Source organism: Triticum dicoccoides, chromosome 7B (assembly GCF_002162155.2).
Source record: "Triticum dicoccoides isolate Atlit2015 ecotype Zavitan chromosome 7B, WEW_v2.0, whole genome shotgun sequence".
Taxonomy (NCBI): Eukaryota; Viridiplantae; Streptophyta; class Magnoliopsida; order Poales; family Poaceae; genus Triticum; species Triticum dicoccoides.
The window spans coordinates 508697963-508708974 of NC_041393.1; positions in this window are offsets into that span (position 1 = coordinate 508697963).

The window sequence follows — 11012 nt, forward strand, 5'->3', positions numbered from 1 at the left end:
TATAATAATTTCTCTTTAAAAGGTTGTATTTCCTTGTTGCAATCCGTTGTTAATTCTCCTCATGCTTATAGACAAAATAAAGCTTTTACCAAACATATCGTTGATGCCTTGTTGCAATCTTATGATGAAAAACTGAATTTAGAAGTTTCTATACCTAGAAAACTTAATGATGAGTGGGAACCCACTATAAAGATTAGAATTAAAGATTATGAGTGTTTTGATTTGTGTGATTTGGGTGCTAGTGTTTCCATGATTCCGAAAACTTTATTTGATATTCTAGGTTTCCATGATCTTGATGATTGCTCTTTAAATTCGCACCTTGCGAATTCCACCATTAAAAAGCCTATGGGAAGGATCACTGATGTTCTTATTGTTGCAAATATAAATTTGGTGCCCGTAGATTTTATCGTTCTTGATATAGATTGCAATCTTTCTTGCCCTATTATTCTTGGTAGACCTTTCCTTAGACGATTGGTGCGATTATTGATATGAAGGAAGGGAACATTAGATTCCAATTTCCTTTAAAGAAAGGCACGGAGCACTTTACAAGAAAGAAATTCAAATTACCTTATGAATCTATCATGCGTGCTACTTATGAATCTAGTGCCAAAGATGGCACTTGTTAAATCTATCCTTGCTTTTTATGCCTAGCTAGGGGCGTTAAACGATAGCGCTAGTTGGGAGGCAACCCAACTTTTCTTTATGTTTTTTTGTTTTTTCTCCTGCTTAGGAATAAGTCTTGCATCTACTCTCTATTCAGATGTGTTTTTATCTTTTAATTAGTGTTTGTGCCAAGTAGAACCTATAGGATAACCTACGATGATAGTTGATTTGATTCTGCTGAAAAACAGAAACTTTGCGCACACGAATATAATTTTGTTAAATCATAGGAACATGATTTTGCGTTGATTACTTTTTCAGCTGTTCAATAGACAAATTGTCCAGGACTTCCTATTTTTTTAGGATTTTTATAGTTCCATAAGTTTGCGTTAGTTACAGATTGCTACAGACTGTTCTATTTTTGACAGATTCTATTTTTCGTGTGTTGTTTGCTTATTTCAATGCAACTATGGCTAGTAAATTAGTTTATGAACAATAAAGAAGTTAGAATACAGTAGGTTTAACACCAAAATAAATAAAGAATAAGTTCATTGCAGTACCTTATGTGGTGGTTTTGTTTTCTTTCACTAACGGAGCTTATAAGATTTCCTATTGAGTTTTGTGTTGTGAAGTTTTCAAGTTTTGGGTAAAGTTTTTATGGACTATGGAATAAAGGGTGGCAAGAGCCTAAGCTTGGGGATGCCCATGGCACCCCAAGATATTCAAGATTAGCCAAAAGCCTAAGCTTGGGGATGCCCCAGGAAGGCATCCCCTCTTTCGTCTTCGTTCATTGGTAACTTTACTTGGAGCTATATTTTTATTCGCCACATGATATGTGTTTTGCTTGGAGCGTCGTGTATTATACTAGTCTTTGCTTGTTAGTTTACCACAATCATCCTTGCTGTACACACCTTTTGGGAGAAGCCTATTTGATTAGAATTTGCTAGAATACTCTATGTGCTTCACTTATATCTTTTGAGCTCGATAGTTTTTGCTCTAGTGCTTCACTTATATCTTTTAGAGCACGGTGGTGTCTTAATTTTGAAGAAATTTCTAGTCTCTCATGCTTCACTTACATTATTTTGAGAGTATTTTAGAACAGCATGGTATTTGCTATTATCACAAAGTTGGTCCTAGAATGATGAGCATCCAAGTTGGGTATAATAAAAACTATCATAGGAAGTGAATTGGAAGCTATGACCAACTTGATACTTGATAATTGTTTTGAGATATGGAGGTAGTGATATTAAAGTCATGCTAGTTGGATGATTATGAATTTAAAGAATGCTTGTGTTGAAGTTTGTGATTCCCGTAGCATGCACGTATGGTGAACCGCTTTGTGATGAAGTTGGAGCACAATTTTATTTATTGATTGTCTTCCTTATGAGTGGCGGTCGGGGACAAGCGATGGTCTTTTCCTACCAATCTATCCCCCTAGGAGCATGCGCGTAGTGCTTTGATTTTTGATGACTTCTAAATTTTTGCAATAAGTATATGAGTTATTTTGATTAATGTTGAGTCCATGGATTATACACACTCTTTCACCCTTCCACCATTGCTAGCCTCTCTTGTGCCGCGCAATTTTTGCCGGTACCATACACCCACCATACTCCTTCCTCAAAAAAGCCACCATACCTACCTATTATGGCATTTCCATAGCCATTCCGAGATATATTGCCATGCAACTTTCCACCGTTCCGTTCTTATGACACACATTACTTTTTTCATATTGCTCTTTGCATGATCATGTAGTTGACATCGTATTTGTGGCAAGGCCACCTTCATAATTTTCATGCACGTCGCTCTTGATTCATTGCATATCCCGGTACACCGCTGGAGGCATTCATATAGAGTCATATCTTGTCCTAGCTTTGATTTGTAAATCCATAAAACTGTGATGATCTTCATTATTAGAGCATTGTCCTCGTGAGGAAAGGATGATGAAGGATATGATTCTCCCACAAGTCGGGATGAGACTTCGGACTTTACAAAAAGAAAAAAATGGAAAGAAAAAAAGGATAAAGGCCAAAAATAAAAAAAAAGGCCAAAGAAAAAAAAAGAAAAAAGGAAAAAAAGAAAAACAAAAAAATAAAATGAGAGAAAAAGAGAGAAGGGACAATGCTACTATCTCTTTTTCCACACTTGTGCTTCAAATAGCACCATGGTCTTCATGATAGAGAGTCTCATATGTTGTCACTTTCATATACTAGTGGGAATTTTTCATTATAGAACTTGGCTTGTATATTCCAATGATGGGCTTCCTCAAAAGTGCCCTAGGTCTTCATGAGCAAGCGAGTTGGATGCACACCCACTTAGTTTCTTTTGTTGAGCTTTCATATATTTATAGCTCTAGTGTGTCCGTTGCATGGCAATCCCTACTCACTTACATTGATATCTATTAATGGGCATCTCCATAGTCCGTTGATACGCCTAGTTGATGTGAGACTATCTTCTCATTTTTGTCTTCTCCACAACCACCATTCTATTCCACATATAGTGCTATGTCCATGGCTCACGCTCATGTATTGCATGAAAGTTGAAACAGTTTGAGATTATTAAAGTATGAAACAATTGCTTGGCTTGTCATTGTGGTTGTGCATGATTAAATACTTTGTGTGATGAAGATAGAGCAACATCCAGACTATATGATTTTGTAGTGATAACTTTCTTTAGCCATGTTATTTTGAGAAGACATGATTACTTTGATTAGTATGCTTGAAGTATTACTATTTCTTATGTCAATATGAACTTTTATTTTGTATTCATTTGGATCTGAACATTCATGCCACAATGAAGAAAATTACATTATGAATTATGCTAGGTGGCATTCCACATCAAAAATTCTCTTTTTATCAGGAATTAAGCTTGGGGATGCTTGATACGTCTCCAACGTATCTATAATTTTTGATTGTTCCATGCTATTATATTACCCCTTTTGGATGTTTATTCGCTTTATTTTACATATTTATATCATTTTTGGGACTAACCTACTAACCGGAGGCCCAGCCCATATTGCTGGTTTTTTTTGCCTATTTCAGTATTTCAAAGAAAAGGAATATCAAGCGGAGTCCAAACGGAATGAAACCTTCGGGAGCGTTATTTTTGGAACAAATCTGATCTGGAGAGCTTGGAGTGCAAGTCAATAAGCCTCCGAGGACCCCATGAGATAGGAGCCCCCCCTGTAGGGCGCGCCCCCTGTCTCGTGGGCCCCTCGGGCGGCCACCGACGTACTTCTTCCTCCTATATATACCTATGGACCCCGAAAACATCCAGGAGCACCACGAAACACAATTTCCACCGCCGTAACCTTCTGTATCCACGAGATCCCATCTTGGAGCCTTCGCCGACACTCTGCCGAAGGGGGAATTGACCATGAAGGGCTTCTACATCAACACCATAGCCCCTCCGATGAGTTGTAAGTAGTTTACCACAGACCTACGGGTCCATAGTTATTAGCTATATAGCTTCTTCTCTCTTTTTGGATCTCAATACAATGTTCTCCCCTCTCTTGTGGATATCTATTCGATGTAATCTCTTTTTGCGGTGTGTTTGTGGAGATCCGATGAATTGTGGGTTTATGATCAAGTTTATCTATGAATAATATTGGAATCTTCTCTGAATTCTTTTATGTATGATTGAGTTATGTTTGCAAGTCTCTTCGAACTATCAGTTTGGTTTGGCCTACTAGATTGATCTTTCTTGCCATGGGAGAAGTGCTTAGCTTTGGGTTCAATCTTGCAGTGTTCTTACCTAGTGACTGAAAGGGTCGCAAGACACGTATTGTATTGTTGCCATCGAGGATAACAAGATGGGGTTTATATCATATTGCATGTGTTTATCCCTCTACATCATGTCATCTTGCTTAAGACGTTACTCTGTTCTTATGAACTTAATACTCTAGATGCAGGCAGGAGTCGGTCAATGTGTGGAGTAATAGTAGTAGATGCAGGCAGGAGTCGGTCTACTTGTTATGGACGTGATGCCTATATACATGATCATGCCTAGATAATCTCATAACTATGCGCTTTTCTATCAATTGCTCAGCAGTAATTTGTTCACCCACCGTAATACTTATGTTATCTCGAGAGAAGCCTCTAGTGAAACATATGGCCCCTGGGTCTATCTCTTATCATCTTTGCTTTCAATCTATCTTTATTTGCATCTTTACTTTTTGCATCTATATTATAAAATACCAAAAATATAGTATTATCTCTCTGTTAGACCTCACTTTCGCAAGAGGCCGTGAAGGGATTGATAACCCCTTTATCGCGTTGGTTGCGAGTTCTCAGCTTGTTTGTGTAGGTGCGTGGGAATTTTGAGGAGCCTCCTACTGGATTGATACCTTGGTTCTCAAAACTAAGGGAAATACTTACGCTACACTTGCTTCATCACCCTCTCCTCTTCGAGGAAAACCAACGCAAGCTCAAGACGTAGCACCCCGTGTCGCCTGGCATACGAACGACGCCGCTCACCAGGCCTGGACTGGCAGGGTGATGTGGATGTTCGCGGGCCGCGCCATGGGTTCTCTCCGCGACTGGCCCGCTACTGGTCCACATTGGTACTCGCAATCCGGTCCCGGAAGAACCGATCGTCGTGGTCGTCTTCTTCTTTGAGCCATGGCGATGAAGAACAGCTAGGCCAACTACTAGACCAGATTCTCACAATTGCGTCCCCCTACCTGGCGCGCCAAAGATTTCGGTGGGAAACGACACCTATGGGATCACAAGAATCCCTACTACGGTTGCGGGGCGTGGGGTTGTGAGAAGAGCAGGATTAGCAATTGGCACAAGGATCGCTTACCCAGGTTCGGGCCGCGAGGACGCGTAAAACCCTAGTCCTGCTTGGTGGATGTATTGAGTGTTCTTGAGCTCTCAAACTAGCTACGGATGCTGCATGGTTCGAAAGAGCCAAATCCTTTTCCTGTATGGCTTGGGCCTCCTTTTATAGGCGAAAGGGGCTGCCACAGTGGCACACAGGAGGTGGAAAGAGCCTACAGTATTGCGAGCTTATCGCCCATATTACAGGACAAGATGCATTTAATGCATGGCTTAGGTGTCCCTTCACTTTATCGGGGACAGGAGCGAGGCCCGTCCCTTCCGTCGCCGCTCCTCCTCGCTTCGACACGCGCCCTGGACATCGATGCGTGTGGTGCCATGTAGGCAGGCAGGTAGCTGAGGTGGCGCGGTGGTGGAGCTTCCACAACGATCTGCATGCCGCCACACAGGTGCATGCTGAGTTGGCCTGGAAGTTGCATGTTGCCATGCAGGTGCCTGCCAAGCTGGTTGGGCTGGTAGCTGCATGCGAACGGCGACGGGGGGCATGGTTGGTGCGGGCCTGACAGTGGCCCTGTTGTCGCCTCTGGAAAGGGTCTTGTCGGATGGCCCGACAAGGGTCTTCCGGGTGGCCCGGCAAGGGTCATGCCGTGGGGCGCTGGCGTCCCCGGCAAGGATCTTGCCGGGGGTCTTGTGGATTTCTTCGATAAGGATCTTGACGGGGAGTGTTGCCCTCCAATCATCATCTGATCTTGAGTATTCCTTGTCTTCACAGAGATCTGCATGCCACCATGGAGGTGCCTCCCGAGCCCTGGTCCAACATGGTTGTTGACATTGGAAGCCGTGGGTTCAAAGGTGGCTTACTCCGCTGGTGTGGGCGAGCTGCCCCGGCAAGGGGCTTGCCGGGGCTGCGGAGGCTGCCCCGGCAAGGGCCTTGTCGGGGAAACCTGTTTCGCCCGTCTACACTTTGTGGCCTTGGTCCTTGATATTGCCTTGTTTGTCTCGAGCCTTCGGCTTCTCTCCGGCTTCCCTCCTTTGCCCTACAATGTGTGGCCACGACGCGTGGCTCTGACTGCCCGTGCACAAGTAAAGGGGTCAAAAGGATAGCCCCTACTTTTGTACACCGACACAAAATATGATGGTGTTGGATCATCTCTTCGAATGACTTTGTTGTCTTTGCTGCTGGTTCTGGATGGGTAGTTCTCTCTTTTGTTATGCATATTCCTTGTCATTTGGTCATCCTCGTCTATGTCACTCTTACTATGTAATAGTTGCTTCTCTTTAGAATGTCTTTCTCGTCTGGATCACGAGAGTCTGAGCGCTACAGATGGGTGCGTTTTGGTGGTGTAGCAAGACTTCTTATGAACTATCATGTCTTGATGTTTATGTCAGTAGTAGTCACTAGTCAGTGTTTGAATGTTGTATATATCATTGTTTCGAACTGTTTATTGTCTCGAACTAGGTGGGCTAAATGAGGGCATCACCATTCTCCAGTGTTCAGAGTATATCTCCCTTTTTCAAGTTATATAATTTGAGCTCAGTGTCTTTTCGTTGATGTACACTTGTTTGGGCCAGTGAGGTGTCGTTGAATACGGGCCGAGTAGTAACGCAATGCCAAACATGTCAATTATGACTCTCAAGCCAGGCTCTCAAAAGATCCTAAAAAAAAGGTCGGGCTCTCCAAAGAAGAAAGAATAAGGACAACTTTCGACTGCAGTCATGTGTTCGAATCTTCCCGGCGTTTGTTTTGCGATGGCGCGCTAGTGAGCTTTGATCGGTGGCACCCAGGATGGGGCTCGGTGCCCTCTGAGCTTGAGTTTTTAACAAATCTTACCTTCCACGGCATGCCTCGACGTGCTTGGAATAGCGAGTCCATGAACAAGCTTTTCAACGACCTTGGAGGTGAGCTCGTAATTATGTTTGTTCCTCTAGACAGCCAGGCTCTAACGGTTATGGCATGGATGAAGAAGCCCTCCACCATTCGAAGGTGATTGGTGTTGAGATACCGGTGCGGGAACCGAGGTTGTACTATTCGTCGCCACCAAGGCCGCCGCACACCACATAAGGGATGTACCTGTATCGAGTGTTCGTGCATGTCAAAGAAATGGTCAATCCATGAATCAAAGTCCTGCCGCCGCCGCTGGTGCTAGGGTCTGTCGACAACGTCCATTACAGGAGTCAACGTTAGACTTTCCCCGTGTTGCTCGGAACGATGGATGGCACAAGGCCTACTCCATCGCACGGCGTAGGCCACTGCTTCTTTGGGAGAAGAGGCAGGGCTGGCTGCCTGGATGTGCTCTAATTTGAGGTAACAACTGAATCTTGTCAGATACTAGTTAAATCCGAGCTATGGGTGTGAAGCACTGATATGCGAGTACATTTGATTGTGACCTGTTCTAATTTTGTACCTGAACTTTTTTTAGAAAGGGTTGTACGTCAAATTAATGTGCTAGCAGAACTTATTGTGTTGTCTGTCTATTTTCTTTGCACAACATTCAAGATATTTCCCCGTCATTGATAAAGACGATGAGCCGTTATGTACGACTTTGTTGGTTTCAACATAGCCCTACCCGTAGCGATCCACTTCTTCCATCCTGATTGTGCCGCATGCGTGAAATTTTTATATGCAAGTTCAGTGTGCTATGCTGTTCTATATGATTGTGTCAACTATATAAGTTTTTACTCAGCATCAACAATGCATATGGCTGAAAGATGTATTTATGAGCATCGACCGATGGGTCTCTCTCTCTCTCTCTCTCTCTCTCTCTCACACACACACACGCACTAGTGGGACCCGTTAAATTATTTATTTACTCGTGACAACTTTTAATTAGGTTCACTGTAATCTAAATTTTTTCTTAAGTTATTAATTGAGCTCAGTGACTTCAAAAAGTTGTACAAAAGCCTTGTTTGGGCCTTTCCGGTGTCACTGAATGTGGGCTGAGTAGCCATGTTAGGTTGTACTGTCCTACACATGCCTTTTTTTCAACATCAGCAATGCAACTGGACCGATAGTTGTACACAATATCCGGGTCAACTTATTATTCTCCGCCCCGCTGGGCTGCAAACTTTCCTAGGAGATATGCATTAGGCTTAACAAGAAAATGGACTTTAAGAAATAATAAATGAGATGTAATTATAATAACTAGGCAGTAACTATGCACCAAACGTGTAATTAGTTTAAAAAAAATATTATTATTGGAATTTGAAAATTTTAATTTCATTACTTGTTGGGCGTGCAATATTTTGTTGGATTTTAACGTAATACAACTTTATTTCGAAATTATATTTAACCTGACTAGAAATTTTGGATAAAAATATTTCGGATCCCATCAAAATGTGGGAATTTTTTTTGAATTCTGTTTTGAGCGGTTGTTTGAAATTATTAATCGTTGTCCTAGCTAGAAATTGGGTTGTACTTTTAACAAACTGTAAATGGGCTGTAGTAAATTCCATTAGAATTAAAAAATGGGTTGTACATTCTTACAAATTGCAAATGGGCTATATGTTCTCTGCCAAATCCGAGCTGTGGGCCTACTAAGTTGACGCGTATCAAGGGCTTTGTCAACTTAGTCAATATAAACGATTCTAGCTGCAGTGATCGTACGATGTCCATACAACGGCCATAGTGCTTCTTCAACCTCTGGTCTTCTTACTCCAGCCGCCCAAAGCAGCGCCGGTCGTGCCGCGTGCTCCTGCCTCCCGTGTCCGGCTGTGATGCTGCGGAGGCCTCACCGCCCCATACTACTCCCACCGCTGACCAGGCCGTCCCTCTACTCACCCACACTCCCTGTTATTCTGCGGTGATATCAGCCTCACACCGCAGCCGAACCAGTGAACCCTCGTACTCCTCTCCGCGCGGGCTTCCACTGCTGGGTCTTCCCCGGCTCCGCGTCGTCCCCTTCCTAGGCCTCGCCGTCGTCCACCGCCCTGATGCTCTCGGCGCGGCGTGGTCAACGTGGTCAACAACCGACTTCCATCGGAAGAGTACTGTACGTGGAGAGGCTGACAGCTGGGTCCATGGTGGCCGCAAGGAAGTGCCTCCTTATTACGCGCAAAATAATTATTCCTCCACATGACAGCAGGGACCCACCAGACGGACCACCTTATTTCACGAAAAAAACGTTTCCCCCCTGACTGTTGGGACCCACTGGACGGGCCACCAGATTTTACAAAATAAACGTTCCCCTCGCTGTTAGCTCGGACCCATTGGAAGTGCCTCCTTATTACGCACAAAAGAATGAATACTCCCCCTACTAGTTGGGACCCACCTTGGTGGGAGGCTGACTTATGGGCCTACTAAGTTGACGGGGATGGAGGGCTTTGTCAACTTAGTCAAGCTCAAGTGACCGTACGATGTCCATCCAATGGCCGTAGTGCTTCTTCAACCTCTGGTCTTCTTGCTCCAGCCGCCCAAAGCAGCGCCGGTCGTGCCGCATGCTCCTGCCTCCCATGGCCGGCTGTGCTGCCGCGGAGGCCTCACCGCCCCCTACTATTCCCACCACTGGCCAGGCCCTGCGGCGACGGCAGCCTCACACTGCAGCCGAACCAGTGAACCCTCGTACTCCTCTCCGCGCGGGCTTCCACTGTCGCGTCTTCCCTGGCTCCGCGTCGTCCCCTTCCTAGGCCTCGCCGTTGTCCACCGCCCTGGTGCTCTCGGCGCGGCATGGTCCACGTGGTCAAGGAACGACTTCCATCAGACATGGATTGTACGTGGAGAGGCTGACAGCTGAGTCCACGGCCGCAGCAAGGAAGTGCCTCCTTATTACACGGAAAATAATGGTTCCTCCACCTGATAGCAGGGACCCACCGAATGGGAAACCGTATTTCACAAAAAAAAACATTTCCCCCCTGACTGCTGGGACCTACCAGCTACATCTTTGCACGCAAGGAAGTGCATCCATATTACGGGCAAAAAAAATGTTTTGCCCCTGACTGCTGGGACCCACCAGCTACATCTTTGCACGCGAGAAAGTGCTTCCGGGCAAAAAAAAATGATTCGCCCCCCTGACTGCTGGGACCCACCAGCTATATCTTCGCACGCAAGGAATTGCTTGACAGTCGGGACCCACCTGGTCGAAACGTATGTAGCATTGTCATTCTGGTCACGAACGTGTACGTACATACTGGTCGATGTAGAGGCCCGCACGTGTCGTAGTAGAGGCGCGCATGTAGCATGTACACATACGTACAACGGCCAGGGTGCAAGAAATTAAATACGGCCACGTATGTACATACGGGCGGGGTCTCGAACGCCTACTCGCGCATACGTACGGCCAGGGCTCGTGTACATGGCTGGGTCGGAACGGAGAAACTGCGTCGTCGTCGTGTTCATGGGGAGGCAACGGAATGCTCGTGTTCATGGGAAGGCAACGAAATGCGTTGTGTTCATCGGGAGGCAACAGAACGCGTGGGAGCCAACCGGCTTGGACAGAACAGGCAATGGAAACGAGGCCTGGCTTACCGCATAACGGAGGAAACGGCCTTGTGTTCGACCGGCCACGTTCGAAACGGGATCCTGTTCATCGGGAGGGGTCTGGCGTACCGCTAAACGGAGGAAATGGACTTGTGTTGGACCTCCTACGGTCGAAACGGGGTCATGTTGATCGGGAGGGGTGTGGCCTACTGCAAAACGGACAA